The sequence below is a fragment of the Coturnix japonica genome, chromosome 2 (assembly GCF_054131305.1).
Source record: "Coturnix japonica strain WE chromosome 2, WE-NBRP24, whole genome shotgun sequence".
Classification (NCBI taxonomy): domain Eukaryota; kingdom Metazoa; phylum Chordata; class Aves; order Galliformes; family Phasianidae; genus Coturnix; species Coturnix japonica.
In genome coordinates this window covers 112,278,894-112,298,249 of record NC_140664.1, presented here as the reverse complement: position 1 = coordinate 112,298,249, position 19,356 = coordinate 112,278,894, and positions in this window count along the sequence as shown.

Genomic DNA, 19,356 nt, shown 5'->3' with positions numbered 1-19,356 from the left:
ATCAGAAGGTGGGACTGGGAGATTAAAATCCCTCCTGATTTAAGTGAAGAACAGATTTGCAATCATGTGAGAAGCCTGAACATCCATAAGTCTACACATCCTGATGAGATGCATCCCAGAGTCCTGAAAGAATTGCCTGAGATTTAAAAAGTTATGGAGGTCAAGTGAAGTTGCTGGTGACTGGAAAAAAAGAGATGTCACACTCATTTTTAAGAGGAATAGAAAGCCTATTGCAGGTTACCTGCGCCTCAGAGCCTCATCTCTCTGCCCTGAAAGAATATGGAACAAATCCTCCTTGAAGCTATGCTTAGACACATGGAAGTCAAGGAGGTGATACAGGGCAATCAGAATGGCTTCAACAAGTTATTCCTGACCAACACAGTAGCCTTCCGTGATGATGTAACTACACCAATGGACAGTGAAAGACTCACTGATATCATCTATCTGGACTTCAGTAAGGAATTTGATGCAGTCCCTCATAACATTCTTCTCTCCAAACTGGAGATTATTGGGATCGATGCTCTTTAACATCTTCATCAATCACACTGGAGGTGGGGATGCACATCTAGTATGTCCCCAGCAAGATTGTGGATGACCAAAATTAGTGTGGTGTTGTTGATGCACCTGAGAGATGGGATGCTATTCAGAGAAACCTAGATAGACTTGAGCTATAGGTCTAGGTGAATTTCATGAGGTTCAGCAAAGCCAAGTGCAAGGTCTTGCACCTGGGTCATAACAACCCCTACCATCAATACAAATTGGAGGATGAAAAGATAGAGCACAGCCCTATTGAAAAGGACTTGGCAGTACTAGCAGGTGACAGCTGCACATGAATCAGCACTTTGTCCTTGCAGCACAGAAAGCCAACCAAATATATTTTGGGATGCATCAAAATAAGTGTGGCCAGCAGGTTGAGCAACGTGATCCTGCCCCTATACTCTTTACTGGTGAGATCTTACTTGGAGTATGCATCCAGATGTGGAGTCCTCAATATAAGAGAGACATGGACCTGTTAGAACACATCCAGAGGAGGGCCATAAAAAGGATCCATGGGTGGAACACTTCTTCTACAAGGATAGGCTGAGAGAGCTGAGGCTGTTCAGCATGGGAAAGAGAAAGATCTGGGGAGACCCAATAGTGTCCTTTCAGTATCTAAAGGGAAGATACAAGAAAGAAGGGGACAGACATTTTAGCAGGGTCTGTTGTGACAGAGCAAGGGGAGATGGCTTCCACCAAAAAGAGGGGAAATTTACATTGAATATTAAGTACATGGACCAAAAGTTCCCGTGTTGTGTTCAGTATGCCTTATTATTTTATAACCTACTTTGATACACCTGTCTATTACAGGGGAGATAATAAAACCGTAAACCATAAATACAGTGTAGACTAATTCATGTAGTGAAGAAGTAGAGTTGATGAGTAACATAGAGCTGTCCTGCAGGACTCTCAAATAAATCCTAAAACATGGTCTCAGCAGGGTGCTATAGGCATCATTATAACATGGAGCTGAAATACAAGAAAGCTACTTTCCCAAAGTCCCTCAACAGATCAGAGGCAAGGCTAGCCTTTGTCTTTCCAAGTTCTTCCCAACTCTTAAGATTCTGAGCTACTTTTTGTTATTGATTTGTCAGAAAATTTATGGCAGAGCCAATCTGTATGCATTCTGGCTCAAGCTAGCAGGATAAAGAAAGATCTCTGTATGCCAGGGTGAAACTTCTACTTTGGGACATATCAACACCTGCTTTCTCTTTCAGGATTTGCCAGGAAAATAGAACTACCATTTCAGTCCAGCTCGGATATATGTTTCCAGAGAGCCAACCTGAACACTTCCCAGGTTCCAGTCTGGGAGTTAGTGTAGGCCAAGAATCATTCCCAATAGGCGCTGCTAAACACCTCCAGGCACTTGGTGCTGAAGATCAAGTATCTATCAAAAGACAAGAGAATGATATTTGGAATTTATCCCCCATGTATTTTGAGTCCTGAATTTCCTGTTTCTGGAAATGTTCTTCCCTCTGTGACCACCTTGGTGACATAACTGGCAACTGAGGTGCTGAATTAGGGTTAAAAGAGGGGAGGGTAGTCACTAACATGAATATATTTCATCAGAAGCCTGCCTGCAGTTTTCTCTGTGGTCTTTCTTTGTGCTAAATTTCATAATGTTTTCTTTACTGTCTTTATTCATTATAATGGGATATTAATTAGAAATTAGGCAACCTACAGAATAATCTGAAGGCAAAATGTTCCTGTAATAGGAAAAATCTACTTACATTACAGCTTTATACTAGTGCAATCAGTTGTCTAATTCAGTGCCTATAGATGCCAATGAAAAGATCTTCAAGGTCTGGACCAGGATATAACTACAAATTCAGACTGTGGTTCATATCAGTATTTTCAGTAACTAAAACTTGTTACAATTCTCAGCAGCGTAGTGATTAAGGTGAAAGTCAAAGTCTACATGTCAGTAGGTTGAGTAGCTAAATACACTTTTTTTTTTGCCACTGATATCCCCAGTGAATAGAAATATCACTACAGCATTTTCAAAGTACTTTTCAGTAACGTTGTTTATTACCACCTCTGATGACATTATCCAGATTGACTGTTCAGCACTAAACTTATGATTTGCAAACCAAAGTGTCAGAATAATTAATTAAAGTAGGAAACCCAGCAGTTGGCATTAGTGTAAAAACAATCATAATTTCACACTAGGGCATTTGACTTACTTGCTGGTATCAGCATACGTCAACATGTCAGGACAGTTTAATTAGTAACAATAAGCATCTGATTGCATTTTCAGATCTTTTAAAGAAGGTATGAGGAGCTGCTAGTGATATAAATAGCATTAAATATATATGCTATCTTCTAAGGTGAAAACAATCAGAAAATATTGTTAGAACAGAAAGGATGGTCCAATACGGGAAAATTAGTCAGGATATAAAATTGGATGGAAAAGAGATTAAATAGAAAAGTATCATTTTCACAGAAAGAAAACTTGAAAAGTGGACAGCTGAAATTTAAAGGCACTTTATTTCTTTTTTCTTCTTCCCTAATATATGTTGACTACAGAGATCCAGGAGGTAGTCAGCAGGAGTTCAACATAAGGGCTTGAAATAGTGAAAATATGTCTTTATACTTAAGTTCCTTTCTAGTGCTGCAGAAGGATTTATAATCTGTGAAGCAATATTTGAAACTTAATCATGGTAATTCAGAACATTTTGGGGAGACACAGAGTGTTTTTTTAAAATATATATTTAATTGCAGATCTTGAGCTTGTATTTATATTAAATTATGGAATATCAGAATAATGAGATGTCAATTTCATCATCGAATATTTTAGAAAAAAACATAACATTTATTTATTGGAAATAAAATATATCTCTATATTTGTTTAAATATGTATGTATAGCAACAAGATCAGTTATAAATGATAAAATATTATCAGTGCAGAAGTTTAGGCTGAAGGTTATAATTATATTAAAATGATGAATTAGTAAGTGCCATGATAACAAAAGCAAGCTTCCAAACACAGTGGAGTAGCAAAAGAAAAACTTAGAATACTGTAAAGTAAGAGCTCAGGATTCAGAACTGTAATTAAATGCTGAGATCTTTCATTAAAAGGGGATACCCCAGAAACATGCCCTAAATATACCTCTATTTTAACTCCGTAGTCATTAACTTTAAGATATCATAATCCGTTGACTGACTGCATGAAATAACCTCTTATGGGCAGTCCCTGAGCTATCTTTGAGTAATTTAATGTCTGTGGTCTGATCGGGGAATATCATGTTCAACAGCAAGAACATATGATGAATGATTCATGGTCAGAGTCCATATCCTGAACATGGTCACACACAGATCATCTATGTTCATCTACAGCCTTGTGGCTTAGAAATGTAATAAATGGATCTCAAACAGGTTTTGGCTTGTGTGATCTTTGAGGGGATGTGAGGAAAAATAAGTCACTGTATCTTGAGGGAAAATACAAAGTTAGCAGGGTGATGAAAAGAGCAAAGATGCACCGTGGCTAAGGAACTGTCAAGATGGTGAAGGAATGATGAAAAGAGAATCATGGGATATCCTTGTCAAGAAAAGCAAAAAAAGAGAAAAACATTCAAAGAGATGTAGGATGGATTTCTTTTCTGTTTCATTCGAAAGCTGCATGTGCGCACACACACACACACACACACACACACAATACTATTAAAAAAATGTTATACAGTTAACATTCTTCGGTTCTGTGTACCTTTTTCATTATTGCATCTCATGGATGCAAAACTCAACTGTGAGTTACCAGTGGTGAGATATTTTCTGAATATAATTTTCTAATTCAATTCATTTGATTCTCATTGTCAGAAGTACTTGATGCTTCTGAGCATTCAGTTCAAGAAGTAAGGAGGGGCCAAATTTTCAGGTTTGTGTCTCAAAGAAGGCACCTAATTTAAACTTACTGGTTACTTTTCAACAGTCAGATAACTTGGTGTTTAAATAAATTTTATCATGGAACTAGCTTGTATCCCTGACACAAAGGTTGTGACATGCTTCCCTTGTGATACATTGTGCTGCTATATGCAGAAAATTCAAACATCGGGAGTGGACTGAGAGATCGAGTAGTGAAAGCAGTTTTAAATTAAAAGTGGAGATGTTACTGTGTTGTGTTAGATACTCAGTGGAAGTCTGTTACTGAGCTACCTTCTGCTAAAAGATTTCTGATCTTGATTTTTCTCAACTGGCAGGACTTCTTGCAAAAGAAAATATATTACTGACTAGCCCTTTTAATGCTTATCTACCATCAAGACACAAAACAAAAACAAAATTGAGGCTGCTTCTTTGGCACAAGAAACAGGTGGAACATTTCTTCTTTGTCTTTGTCTGACATAAAAGATTGCTACATCTCTGAACTTTAAGCCATGTGTCCTTTGGAGTATTGCCCCTTCCGCTGGTTCTCCACAAATATTGGCAGCTGGTCAACTTCTTTCCTTGACTCTGCCAATGACAATATTCTGTGTTTCAGTATTTCCTTTGTGTATCTGTGTCTGACATGATTTTCCTTGCATACAGAGAGAAGTATACAATATTCTGGTTTGAATAGTGTAAGTTAAACAAATTGTCTGCAGACTTTACACAAACGAATTTTGTGACATGTAATAGTGAGAAGTTGTTCACAAATGAATTTAAGTATAAAATTTATTCTGAAATGAGTCGATACAAATGTAAGCATTACTTTTTCCCAGTCATTTGATTTTTTGATTTGGGGGAAAGAAGGATGAGACTCTCTCTTTCTTTTTAGACATCTATGTCAGAAATGCATATGCATCACTAACCACAATGCAAGTCATTTCAAATGCTGATCCTGTCCCATTTGTCCTACTTTGTCTGTCCACATGCAGCTTCCCTTCTCTGCCCAGTCAACAGACACTAGTTTCTTCCCAAACAAGGAAATGTATACACATCTCGAAACTGGATGGACTTTTTTTCCATTCTCATGAACAGGTTACTTATGATTATTAGTAGCATCTGTCTGGAAAGAAAAAAAAAGTGTTAATTTAGGCCTTTATAAGGCAGTTGTCCAGAGTGGCATATTTTTAGCTCCACTGTTTACACAACTAAAATTTGCAAAGCAGTAATGTGTTTTTTGGTCCCCTGATATTTTGTCACCATAAAGTACTCAATTTTGCATCCTGCTTGGGTCACATTTTCTGTAGTATTTAGAATAAGAAGTACAGCATTGGTCTGAAGACAACCTCATGTATCTTTTTTTTGCACTAATCCTGGTGATAAAATACACTTCAGACTATTATCTTCTGCATTATGACATATCACTCTGATCTGCTTTGGAACAGATGAAAAAAGATAAAATTTTCAATTCATTTTCACCTACAGAAGGAGTGATGATGGTGGGTAGCTGTATACGTAACTGTATATCTATTTTTCATTACATTTAATATGTTTATAATGCTGGCTTCATGATTAGGGAAAATCTGCACAGGAAATCAAAGTGTTAAATGCACACATTTAGATTTAACATCAAATGCATATTGAAAATTGTCTGATATCAGTTTATCAGAAATTCAAATGATGATATCAAAACAGGATAAGTGAGGGAAAGAAGGAGAAAAATTTAGTATTATCAAATTGCAGCTTTGGACTAGGATTTGCCTGTCCAGCACAATAAAGTTCTTACTGTCTCTGGGACTTCAGAGAAGTCAGGCTTCTTACTTGGCCTTTGAAGTCACCAAGACACCATTGCCTGTGATAAAAGAGTTTATTTATAACTTGCTCAGCTTATGCCTTTTCTCACTGAACCAGCAGGCTTTCCAAGGTTTGGGGATATAATTTCAAGGGCTGTTAAACCTCTGTCAAAGTTTTGCTGGCCCCCTATGGAGCCTGACTATCCAGAGTTCTGTTTGCTATGACAGGACTTCAAGTGAAAGCATTCAGAAAACTGACAGCTTCAACTGCTGCAGTTTTTGTAACAGAAAGTGGCATTTAATCTGAAAAATAACATTAGCAAATCAGCATATAATTAGGTTTTTATTTCCTGCCTTTCCTCCTTTCATTTTTGCTATCTTGAGAGATAAGACAAAGCACAATGCTGAATGTTCCTGATCTCTATAGGAAGATACTATTTATATATAACCTGGTGAATTACAAAAGGCAGGAATCAGGGATTTTAGTATGATGAAAGATGTTCAAGCAAACCCTTAAAAGAGATAACTGCATAGAATACAGCTCTGTTTTAGGACAACACAGTAATCCTTCAGCCAATTGATGTCAACAGCAAACATAAAGCCTGGCTTAAAATGTCTGAAGTGCTAGATCTCAGAGTATCCGGTTTGTCAAGTCACTGTGAGCACATCTATTACCAAATGTTTCATTGAAAACTTGACCTAAAGTTCTGCTGAGAGTTAACACCAAATCACTTGCTGTGGTCCACATGCTCCTATCATTTGGGAACCACTGATAAAGAGATCCTCCTAAAATGAACCAATAACAGAAAACTCGATGAAAATTATATCTAACATCTGGAGCTCCAGACAGTATTTTGATTTTTCTGAAATTAAAAACAATCCAATAATATATATATATATATAATCATTGCTTAAAACATAGAAGAATTTGAAAATACTACTACATTGGGTCTATTCTTGTGACTTGAGCTCCCATTTTTAACCTTGGAGATCTCAACATTCAAGCTTCCCTTTATGGTCCTATGAGAAAGAAATTTTCTTTCCTTCTTTTAAATTCAGGCCAAAACTCTCACATAGTCTGACTTAAGATACCAGGGTTAGTGCAAGAATTACATTTTATGAGACTGAAGAAAAAGTAATGTAAGCTGTCTGCACTTCCCTGAAAATAACTGTACAAATGTTTACCTTCAGATACTAAATAGCATGGAGATAAGCACAATGAATTAAGAATACGGTGTTTAGAAGGAAAGCAATTTATAAAAATTGCCATCTGGGGGCAGACCAAAGGCCTTTCCAAATCATACCCTGCTGCTATCTGCATCCATGGGGAAGGGCATAAGGGCAGTACAGATGGGTCATGCCCTAGCTTACACCTCCAGCCACTGGCTTTTGGGGACTTCTGAGCTCCAGGCTTTTATCTTTGTAAGTTAATTTAGTGGATATTGCAGAAAAGTAAATGTAAAAACAAAACAAGGAGAAGGAAAGAGAAAAGGGACTGTTAGAGAAAAGGAAATGAGGAATGAAGAATACCAAAGACAACGGTTTTAGTCACAGCATCATAAACTTGGTATAATTGGTGCATGGGCAACTACTGTCGCCACAATAATACTGTATTAGTAAGTGTTGTATTCAAGTACACTTGCCCAGACTGTTAGAACTTTATCACATTCTTCTTGCTGCCTTCCATTAACATTAGTTGAATTTTCTGTGAATGTTAGAGTGCAGGAAAGTTTTCAATTTCCTATTCTGTTGATATCCAAATTGGTAGGTAACATTACACTTCTGCAAGAGATGGTGTTATTGAGCTGCTCTTACATGTTTGATTTTTTCTCCATTAAAATGGAGAAGATATGATGACAAAGGACAAAAGCATTCTACACTCAATGTGTGTACATACCATGTGTGTAAAGTACTGTGTAAAGTACCTGTGTTCACTATGCAAAAGGTATTATAAAAAGGCAAACTATTATTAATATCGCATTTTTCCATTTCGCTCTGAATGATTAAGCTGGTACAAAGAAATATTTACTGTGTGAGTTCAGCACAACCAAAAATGCATTAACATTTTCTTTGATGTCAAAGGTCTTGAAAAATATTATTATGGAAAATAAATAATTTGTCCTTACAACTGCATCTGCTTCTATAGTGGATCTATTAAAATAAGGAGTTTTTCTTACAGATTAGTGGCACCCAGAGCTGATTTAGGCAATGACAGCTTTGGAAGTTAATTTATATTTGAACCAGGAAATGACTCAGTATTTTCTGAAGTCTTACTTCAAAGCTCACTCTTTTAAAGTTAGGTAAAAATGATATCATATCTTCAGAATGTTAAATAAAACAATTGCACTGAGGCCAGGATTTGCTTCTGATAGTGCTTTTAGCTTATTTTTCATACTGTATGTACATTGCCCAGGATGATTTTTGTCATAGCTGGAAAATTAGTGAATAGCATGATATACACTTCCCTAGTTCGGTGACACCTTTTGTAACACTGCATGCCCCTCTGTTTCATGTTGTAATACATACAGCTTGCTTGCTATGTGTTAGAATTAGTGTTCTCGCGGTTTATGAATCTCCTGACACTATACCCTACTATTATGTTAGCTGGAATGAGACCTTAACAAGGAGGTGATAATAAAAAAAGATATTAGCCAATACAAAGTATTTCTACAAATGGTCAAGTGACAGTGGAAAAGGAAATATTTTTAAAAAGCAATGTTAATATAGCACTGAACCAATGCAAATAAAATCCCTGAGGATGACTATCTGAAGAAACATACCATACTTTTGGCATAGTGTACTATACTACATGCCCAACACATTTTCCACAAAGCTCTTGTATATTTTCTGTATGAAAATTAAAAGCATAAAATCTTACATTGAACAGTTGAAAAAATACAGGAGACTTAAAACAGCAACAGTTCTGCTGTATGCCTACAGATTTTTGTTGGCAATTGGATCTGAAGCAAATGATCCATTGGAAAAAAAAAAAAGAGAGAGAGAGAGAGAGAGAGGGAGAAATAAAGCTGATGGATATGATCATATAATATGATTGAGTCTTTCTTTAATAAGTAGAAAGTTTGTGTGGACTATAGAAACACCAATAACTATTATTGTTATGATTACTAAATATATTTTCACTGTGATTGGTTTCACTTTTGTCACTAATTGAATTATGGAAGCTCATGACTTTGTGGCTGAGCCCTGTTTCCTTGTGCCATTGTCTGCTTACATGAGGGACACAGATGCTCTACGTGATGGTGCTGCAGTCCACTGTCAGCAAGGCTGCTCTTTTTGGCAGCGTGTATCATCTCAGATATGCACTATGCTGTTGCTTTATTTTAGAAGTAATATTTTATCAACATATCTATCCACCTATTTCATCCTGCATTGCTTTATGTTGTGAAGCGCCACAGTGATTCAACATGTGCACTGTCAACTATTTTTAAACTTCTGACAAAGAGGCCAACACAAATTTATAAGAACTCGAAGGCAGGCATGGGTCAGCCACATTCACAAACCTGTCAGGCTGCAGGCGGATGCATCCACAAGCACATAAGGGGAGCCCACTTCACTAAATGGGAATTTCCGCCTTATTGTTTCTTTCATCCAGATAAACAGAGATGAAGAATCACAAATGTATCAGTTTCAAAGACTTTAAGAGGTGCTTCAACAGCCTACAGACAGTTTATTACTACTCTTGGCATATTTTGAAACTGTAGTTATGGAAGACTTCCAGAAAAACTCAATATGGCTGTTTGAATGAGTCAGAGGTAAAATGTGCACAGTAAAAGTAGAGATCCCTTTGCTTAGTTTAAGCTTCAGGCAGAGTAGTGTTCTGACAGAACAAATGATAGCTCATTCAGAAATGTAGTTTGTTTAAAAGCAATCAAACAGAGATGTCCACAAGCTGGAAGCATGAAAGATCTCAATATTTCAGTCAGGAAAACACTTTTAAAAATGTTGCAAAATCTAAACAAGTGAAGTGTTTGTGTAACCAAAATCAAACTGTTAGTGATATTGGTCTTAAAACATTTCTCAGCAACATGCTGAAGCTTGGAAAGAGGGTTGTAAGCTCATTTAATTTAAAAACACGCATTATGCTGACTCTTTTTTTTTTTTTTTTAAATTACATACAACACTGAATTTAATGAAATTTTAAAAATAAGTTTGATAAAAGACTTATCCAAATGCAATCAAATTATGAGCGATGGAAAGCAGAAATATACAGAGCCAAAGTAGATAAAAGGTAAACTGATATTTTTATAACACTTTAATACATTCTGGTCTTGCAGAACTACATTCATCAGTTTCCATAAATTCCAGGACTCTTGATTGCAGAGAAGAAAATGTATTATTTTGTTTTATTTGTCAGCAGAATGCTACAAAAACATCTCCTAATTGTAATTAAGGTTGTGTAAAAATAATTATTAAAATCAACTCTAAATCCTTACTTTCTTTCATCTCAGTTTAATATTGGCAATAAATAGAGAAGATTACAAAGATTCATTGAGACCAAGTTGAAAGTTGACATCATGGTGCTTGTAATTTCTTAAAAGAAACAATATGATACATCTTGTTTTTTATATCTTTATCTTCTAATACTAATGTGAATGAGCTTTAGTTTTCTTAAGCGAATACATCACTACATAGTTATTATTGCAATTATTATTGAAAAGATTAACACACCATGTATATTTACATACTACTAAGATGATGGACAGGTTATATCAGACAAGAAGATGGGACCCTTGGCTTCTCTTCAGCTCATTTCAACCTAACATACATCTCAGCCTACCAAGAGGGACCCTACAAATAAAATCAGATGAGAATTTGAGCAAAGAAATGCCAAATTTAGGAACTCATTCAAAAATTTGCAACAGGACCCATCCTTACCCTCAGATGAACTCGGTGAGTCACTCTAGTGGTAACAGTCAGAGCAGTCTGGAATCTGACTGGCACAGTCTATGTTGAATAGTCACACATGCTGGTCCCCAGGAGGACCTCAATGTCCTAACAACAGTTCTGTACATTTCCCATGTGATTTGAAATGAGTACTCCTGTTTAGATAAGGTGGACTTGAGTATTCACACTTAATTTTAGGCAATTGATCAGGTTGTGATTTTTAATGATGAATAGCTGTATTAAAAAATCAGACACAAAGGAACTGCCTCTTGGCACTCAAGTCACCAGCAGTTCCAGGAAAGATTACTTTATCCACTGCTGCATCAGAAAGCATCATTCCAAATGAGGAGTCCAGATGTTGAATGTATATGTTATCTTCCTGATTTCTTCCCCTACACTTAGTTCAGCTTTTCAAATATTTCATCTCTTATCTAGATTTTCAAAATCTTTTGCTTTGTAGGGAAGATCGTGAGATCATCATGTCTGCAGTCTAAGAACTGGAGAGAACAGTTGCTGTTACGGTCAGTTTTCAAGTCTTTAACTCATAACATTGGAATATAAGCTATTTTACTTAAACCATTTTAAGCAAAGTGCTTCATAAATAGTCTGACTGACATAAAGACATAAAGACTGTGCTACATAGACAGCAGACTAGATGCTGCATAAGAAATATTGTCTTATGTTGTAAGCTTTGCCTATGTATGTGGAGGACTTTTAAAAGCTGCCAATAAATTGTAACAGATAGCTTAACACTTCGAATCACAGTGGAAAACCAAATTAAAAATATCTTGGAGCAGCACTTGGAAATACTGTGAGCCAGTTGGTCAAAGGTTGCTTTTCAGATATCATTCAGAAATTACTAATTTTACTGTTTACAGCCAGTTAGAAATACTTATATAAATTGGTCTATCTTTATTTTACTTTGAACTAACACTGGTGTCGTAACTGAGGGTAAGCAAACTAGTGCAGCCCCCATGATACCAGTGTCAGCCCAGGACTTCTCTCATAAGAGACAAAGTGGGACCTAATCATGAAATGTTTTCACTAATGTACTTCTATTCCTTTTCTTCATAATATTTCTTTTAAAGCATGGATTATAGGCTGGCTGGAGCCTGGGGCATGGGATCTGCCTTGTGTAGAATAGAGAGGTCCTGACTGATGACTGGAATTATTCAGTGCTAAAATGATATAAGTGATAATTCATAACATCTGTGCTGTCCTTCAGGAAGTATTTGCTGTATTCTAGAATATAAACTTGGCATATTTAGAGTTCTTAAGTGACAGTGTTTGGCTTTTTTTTTCTGCTGCTGGTGAGTGAGCGCTAACTTTCAAAGCCATTTTTGTGTTCTGCTGTCAGTGTATAATCTTTTAGCACACATCCCTGGCAGTCAAAATTTTAGAAAGGACTACATCATTTCTGTCCCCATTTATGAGAGTCCAGAAAACCTACTTTACTGTAGGTGCTGTCTTCAAACCTGCAGATGGCAAAATGAGTACCTATCGAGCTGGAGGCATTGCTAGAAGTAGAGTTCAGTGCTAAGCCTTCACAAGAAACATCCTTCTGACAAGTCAGATCTTTAAAAAGGCAGTGAGTAATAACACCTTTATATGCTCATCTGCTCTCAGTATCAAATGAATGGAGTTCTGCTGACTTCTTTGTAATCTCCATTTTTGTGCCAAAATTACACTTGTTTTTTTTCCTTTTCTTCTCCATAGAGAAAAGGACATGATGAACTATTACGGAGAGGTATGAAATACGTCCTTCTCCATCTTTCACATCAGCAAGCAGCCCTGTCCCCTCCAGATAGGTCCAGGTTAGTCTATAAGCAAAAGTGTAAAATAAGTTCACTGACATCTGACATTTCTCTAATTCAGGCCTAATCTGGCATGCATTTAGGCATTCAATATGTGGTCTATAAGATTCAACACTTAAACCAAAATATTCCAAAATTCTTTTTCGATGTCTTGGGAAAATATTTAACAATAACATAAGCAAAAAACATGGAGACATACAAAAGAGCTAAACATCGTACTCATGCCTCTGACTTGGAAAAAAGGCAGCCTTAGGTAAAGAATATATGAACTAATATTGTATATTGTGTTCACTTATCATGTTAGCATGATTTTTGAACAAGCTACCAGCTAAAAGCATTATTTTACATTCTCATCTTTTATTCAGACTGACTTAAAAATGCTTGAGGATCTCATATAGCTTAGTCATGGTGAAACATCAAAGTAGGCAGGAGATTAACAGTGTAGACAAGCACATGGATCTCAGGGAGAACTTCAAACAATTTGAGCGATTTGGTCCAGCTAAAGTTCCCCAAGGAAAACAATACTTCTTATATGAAACTTGACCCTTGAAAAATGTTAAAATATTTTTAATATGACCACCTCACTATGTGTTGTTTTACAGCACTTCTAGAGGTCTAGCTCATCATTTCTATAAACAAAGTGACTTCCTGTCTTGAGTCAATTGCTTAAGAATAATGAGGAATGCCAGCTGATAGATCTGACTGTAGCAGAGTAGCAAAGGAAGAGTATTAAGAAACAGAAGAAAGTTCCCAGCTAGAGACATACTATAAAACAGTGAAGATTTTTTTTTATTATCTACTTACAATAAATACTTTCAGGATCTAGAAAAAAAAAAATCTCTATTTTAAATTCCTTATCAGCATGATTTATAGTGTTAAAGATTGCTTCTTGCTAAAGAAAAATATTTTAAAAGCTGTCATTTCATGAGAACTGAAATACAGCCAAGAAGCTGTATTCCTATATTTATTTGAGATAAAATTGGAAGCCTGTCCTTGTATAATGTACACAATTTGTTTCAGTTTGATCTGCTACAAGTACAACTGCTTCTTTCTCCAGAAGGAAGGCCTTAAATGAGAAGAAATGATCAATACACAAGTTTACTCATGGATATACAACACAAGTTTTTCACCTAATCTCCCAGAGTCCATATTTCACAGAATCACAGAATTGTAGGGGTTGGAAGGAACCTCTAGAGATCATCAAGTCCAACCACCAAAGACAATTATTTAAGACCAATATGTGTATGTTACCTAGAGAAAAAATCTGATTGCCCAAACTATGGCAGTTTTCACTAGGCATAAACTACATACCTACATAACTGCAAGCTAAATATTCTCTACTAAGACTATGAAATATTCAACTAGTATCTCATCCATACTGTGAGGATATCCAGTGGTTATAAGTAAAACCATTGTATCCCTATAGATAATTGCTTAATACAGAGTTATAGCTATATATTAGATGAATTTCTAGTTCCAGAGAAGGCAATGTGACTTTTTTGCTTGCTTCTCATGCACCAAAATGCTCCCATTAGAAAAGACTTTTTTCTTCTGAAAGCTGATTGGACTGAGCATGGAGTGCACATTCAGATCCACCAGCTGTGAACTATTTTGTATTACAAACAGTCTTTTTGAAACTCTAATGAAACAAAGGAAGATAAACGGGGAAAAATATAATCTGCTTTCATTAGGTCTTTATTATTTTAGATTAGCAATAAGTACTGATTTCCATCAGTAAGTAATGTCTTTATCAGGCAGCATTTGGTAACACTTTTCAGAGATGAATGGGAGTCATGGTTGTATAAGCATCATCATAGACATGAAACTTAAATTTCACCTGATGATTTTATACTAGCCGTATGGAGAAACTGCATTCCAGTGTTTTCACGTATGCCTCCTCAGATATTTTCATTTTGTTAGTACAACAAGAAATCAAAGACTTGAGTAAAACATTACACATAGCATAAAACGACTATGCTGGACATTTGCAAAACATAATTATTTCCTACCTGCTGTGCCATGACAAGTTAGAAAAGGAATTAGCAGTGCATTATTGACTGGTTTCATTGGACTGGTTCAGCTGTGATTGCTAGGCTGCCATCTGCTGAAGTCCACACAGGTCAGAGACAGAGTCCGGAAGATTTCTCAATAAAAGACAATTCCCTGCATGATAAAGGCAGTCTTGTGAATTTCTCTACATACTGGAAAAATTTCTATTGTTTGTTCCTGTAGAAATGAAGCCTTTTGCATGACCAAAAAGAAAAATAGCAAAAAAACCCCCTATAAATACTTATGTTTTGCTATCGTTTTGCTGTGCTTAATGATCACATTGTGACCAACCTACAAACAAGCAAACAAACAGAAGATGACTTCACAGATCACCCCTCAGGACTCATCAGCTTTGTTATTTGGGCTGACCCTAGAGCTCACAGACTTCACAGGAGGAGTTTCTGCCAGCTGCAGGCAAACAGTGATGTTGGACAGGTACTCCCACAATATTTCTGTAGTTGTGTTTCTTGTAATAAAATGTTATCAATTTTTAATATTTATCAGACTTTTCATTACTTATATCCTTTACTTCATGCATTGATACTCTTGTACAGCCTCTTTATCCCTTGACTCAAACATCAAGAGCAAAATCTCTACAAAATACAATGCTCTGAATAGGTTCAGTCTTGCCTGAGGAACAAATTTGTAGCTTCTGTGGGCCGTAGTAGAGGGAGATCAGAGCAATAGAGCATACTTGTCATTGTAATGAGAAAGTACAACCCAGTTTTTTAGGCTTTGAACAGCTCTATGGACGGCTACTCCTCTGCTTCTCTAAACACCTTGTTATATTGTATGTTGCATCTGCATCATATAAATAGCTTCACTATTTCTGCAGAGACAATGAAGGTCTTCTCTTCCTGTGTACCTGAACAGGTTTATTGAGGACTCTGGTCTCTACAGAACTAATCCAGAGCATGGCCTTTATCCAGGGCAAGAATGGAGTGGGAAGACAATCACATCCTTGCATCACACTTTGCCCAAGTAAGATCTCAGGCAGCTGGTGCAACCTGTGCTGCCAGCAGCCCTGCAGGATTGGCCCTGTGTATCTCCCAGATTACCTTTTGCCTTTGTCCCTAACAGGTAGAAAGCAGTTCACCTCAAGGGAATTCAGACTGACTGCTGAGAACCTTAAGGCTTTGGGACTGTTGCTTCACTGAGGAAGTTTAGAGATGCTGAGAAAGATGAGATAATAGTAATTTGCATACCAGCACTCATATGGGGAACTTTGGGTCCAATATCCAAAATTTGTTAGATTTTTTATTTTCACCTAACAAATGTACCCACATATTTTGCATGACACTCTCCTCACTTGCAGTCTGTACTTTCTCTCCTTCTCCTCAAATTTCTTTTGGGGAAGGCTGGGGGGAAATACCTTCCCTCCTCAAACACTGTAAGAGCTGCTGCTCCTCTCACACTTTCAGAGCAGCTTTACTTCAAGTGCCGCCACAGCAGCAAATGGGTCTGATGAGGATTAACACCTTCCTGTAATTGGTGGGTTTGATCATTTACAGGAGTGACGTTACTCCCACTGCTCTCACTGGTTTTATTTCATATTTCCCAAGTGTGATATTATTCCCCTACAGCTTAAATGCTTTTCAGGGAGTGGGAAGGATGGCAAAGAGGAAGAGAAAGGGAGACAGACTGCACAGTCCATGCTATATTTAATATTTCAATCCATGTGTTTTATTTCAATTTTCTGATGTAAGACAGTTAATTTTTGCTTTCAGCTTTGTTTACTTCACCTCCCGTTATTTTTTTTTTTAGCTTCCTCCAGTTTGTGATAAGATACCCAGCTTTCTGCTGACTACCTTTGCTATGCATTCAGAGGTGCTTGGATTCAGTTGTAAAGGAGGTCACACAGAGTTCAGAAATGTTTGGAAAAGAGAAAAAAGAAGTCAGAGAAAGATCCCTATTTTTCTTTTCTTTTATCCACACAGTGCTGATGGTTTGGTGCATTGCACAGTAGGTATTACTGGAGCCCAGCTCTGGTATGGCTTGCATGTGTACGCTCAAGACAGTGCAGGATTGTGATGCTGTGTCCTGGTATGAGGTCATATGTGTAAATGAGAGTTGCAGAAATGGTGCAGAAAGTTCTGCTGTGGAAGGCTGCATAGATGGATCAAAGAGAGGAACTCTAGAAGTCCAAAATGGAATAATTAATGCAATCTTCCTGTTACTAATCTAACCAACTCCTGTCATCCTTCCCCTCAAAACAAGCTACTGGATGTCACTTTCTCTTTTCTATAGGCTTTCTGTAGCCATTAGCCCTACGTCAGCATATGCAATATATCATGTATCCTTTAAAACTCTGCATTCATTTGAATGAGTTCCTGAGTTATTAGTTCCTCTACCCACCCACAGATCCCTCCCCTCCTTCTGCCTCAGGTAATCACCAGTTTGGCATGATGCTCAGAGTACCTACTTAAAAATTATCTAGCCAGGAGGATAGAAGAGGTTTTGTGTACATACGGAAGAGGACTAATAACAATTGGCTGGATAAAACATTTACACATAACTTCTGGCTTTCTCTCAGGCATAGCTTTTGCAAGGGATTTATAGGTCAGATCGGCTCAGCAGTTTCAGCCTATTGCCCACCCTACCTTAACAAAGCTTGCGTCTGTTTGTACAGCTGTGCTCGTAGCTGTGGGAGTCCAAGGGATCCCACAAGCCTTCAGTTCCTCCACCTCCCCTTCATCATTTACCAGCACACAAATGTGCACAGAATGAAACTGTAGAAAACTGTCTGACTAACAGGTTAAAGGCCCAGAATTCTACCCTTGTTTATTTTCTTTACTTGATTTCCTGCTGCTACAGTGGGTAAATGGTATTTTTCTCCTTGCCTTTTTACCTATTTGTTCATCATTGTCTGGCTAAGAGTGAAAGAAACCACCCTTTTGGGCTCTTTTAGAAGTCTTCAAGGGATATACAGTGTTTATGTGCTGTTCTGGGTCTTCAGTGTTTTGTTCTGGTTTGGAGGGTTGCTTTAAAACAGAGGTGGGCACTCACAGAAGCAAAAACATCTGCTTCTCCTGAAAATTCACACTGAGGAAGGTACTTATTTTAATTAATATGAAGGCAATTCATGATTAAGTCCCATAAATGCTTGATGCTGAGCAGTTTAGAGGCAGTTAATATACCTTTTTGAACTGGTGCCATGAATTACAAGTCTGCCATCTGGGGAGGTATTACATTTGAAATTAAAAGAAAAAAAAAAAAAAAAAAGTATGTTTCTGAAAATTAGCTAGCAAATTCCGGTCAATCTTACATTAATTAGGTTTTTTTAAATCAGCAAAAGAAAACAGGGAGGAAAATAAAGGTTCTTAAATTATATCCATTTACCTAATAAAGTCCAGAAATGCAGCATTTCAATAAAATAATAACTTAGCCAGCGATTTCAAAAGAAACTCTATTTGTATTTCAAGTATTATTGTCATTCCTAAAGTCTGATGCCAATTTGATAAAAGCTCTAATTCAGAAAAGTATAAACTCTACTAACAAAAGAAATTAAAAACTGTCACATTTTCAAAGGATACTGTTACTCAGCTCTTGCAGACATTTCTAATTAGAGAACTGTATTCATTAACACTTGATATGTTAGCAATCTGCCAAGACTTTTTCCTTTTGTCTCTCAGGCATTTCAGCCTCCACTCTGTGGTGAGATAAGTGGAGACGCATGTCCATGGCCAGTGGCTCTGGGGGCAGAAATTCAAGCAGAGGGGGTGGGAGAGGGGGGTGGATAGGCTCCATTGCAGGCAGCCTGCAGAGGCAAAGCAGATTGACATTTAAATTATTTACTGGGCTGGTCCTCCCTCATGAACTTCTTTGTTTTTGTTTTTGTTTTTTTTTTCTATTTATATTTGCATACATGTAAAAAGGAAAATAAACCTCACTAGGTGTTTACAGTGACACCTATTCTTAATTAAAAACAAATAAATAAATAAATCACAACACTGAACAGTTATTTTACGGATGATTCACTCACTGATAGTGGATTAAATATAATGTTCCTGCTTCAAAAATCACATTGATAGAAAAAAATGGGGTGCTACAGGTTCAGAAAAACATAGAAAAATCTGGCACATTTTTAAAAAAGAAATGGAAGATCCAAGCTGATATATATTTTGTAGGGTGTTTTAATTTCCTTCTGCTCTAGTTTGTTTTTCTCAGAGTGACCCACTCTTTACACATCAGGTAAGATGTTTGTCAGCTTAAGTAGAGGGAAAGCAGACAGAAGATGGATAAGAAAGAAAGTGTCATTTGCAAAATGACCACATTAAAGCTTTCCATGGACAGTCTCAGTGAAGAGCCCCAGAGAAGTATCAGAAAAGCTGATTCACAGAGTGTTCTTCCCGACGATTACACATTCTAGTGTTATACTGAAACTTTCAGAAATCGTTAGACTG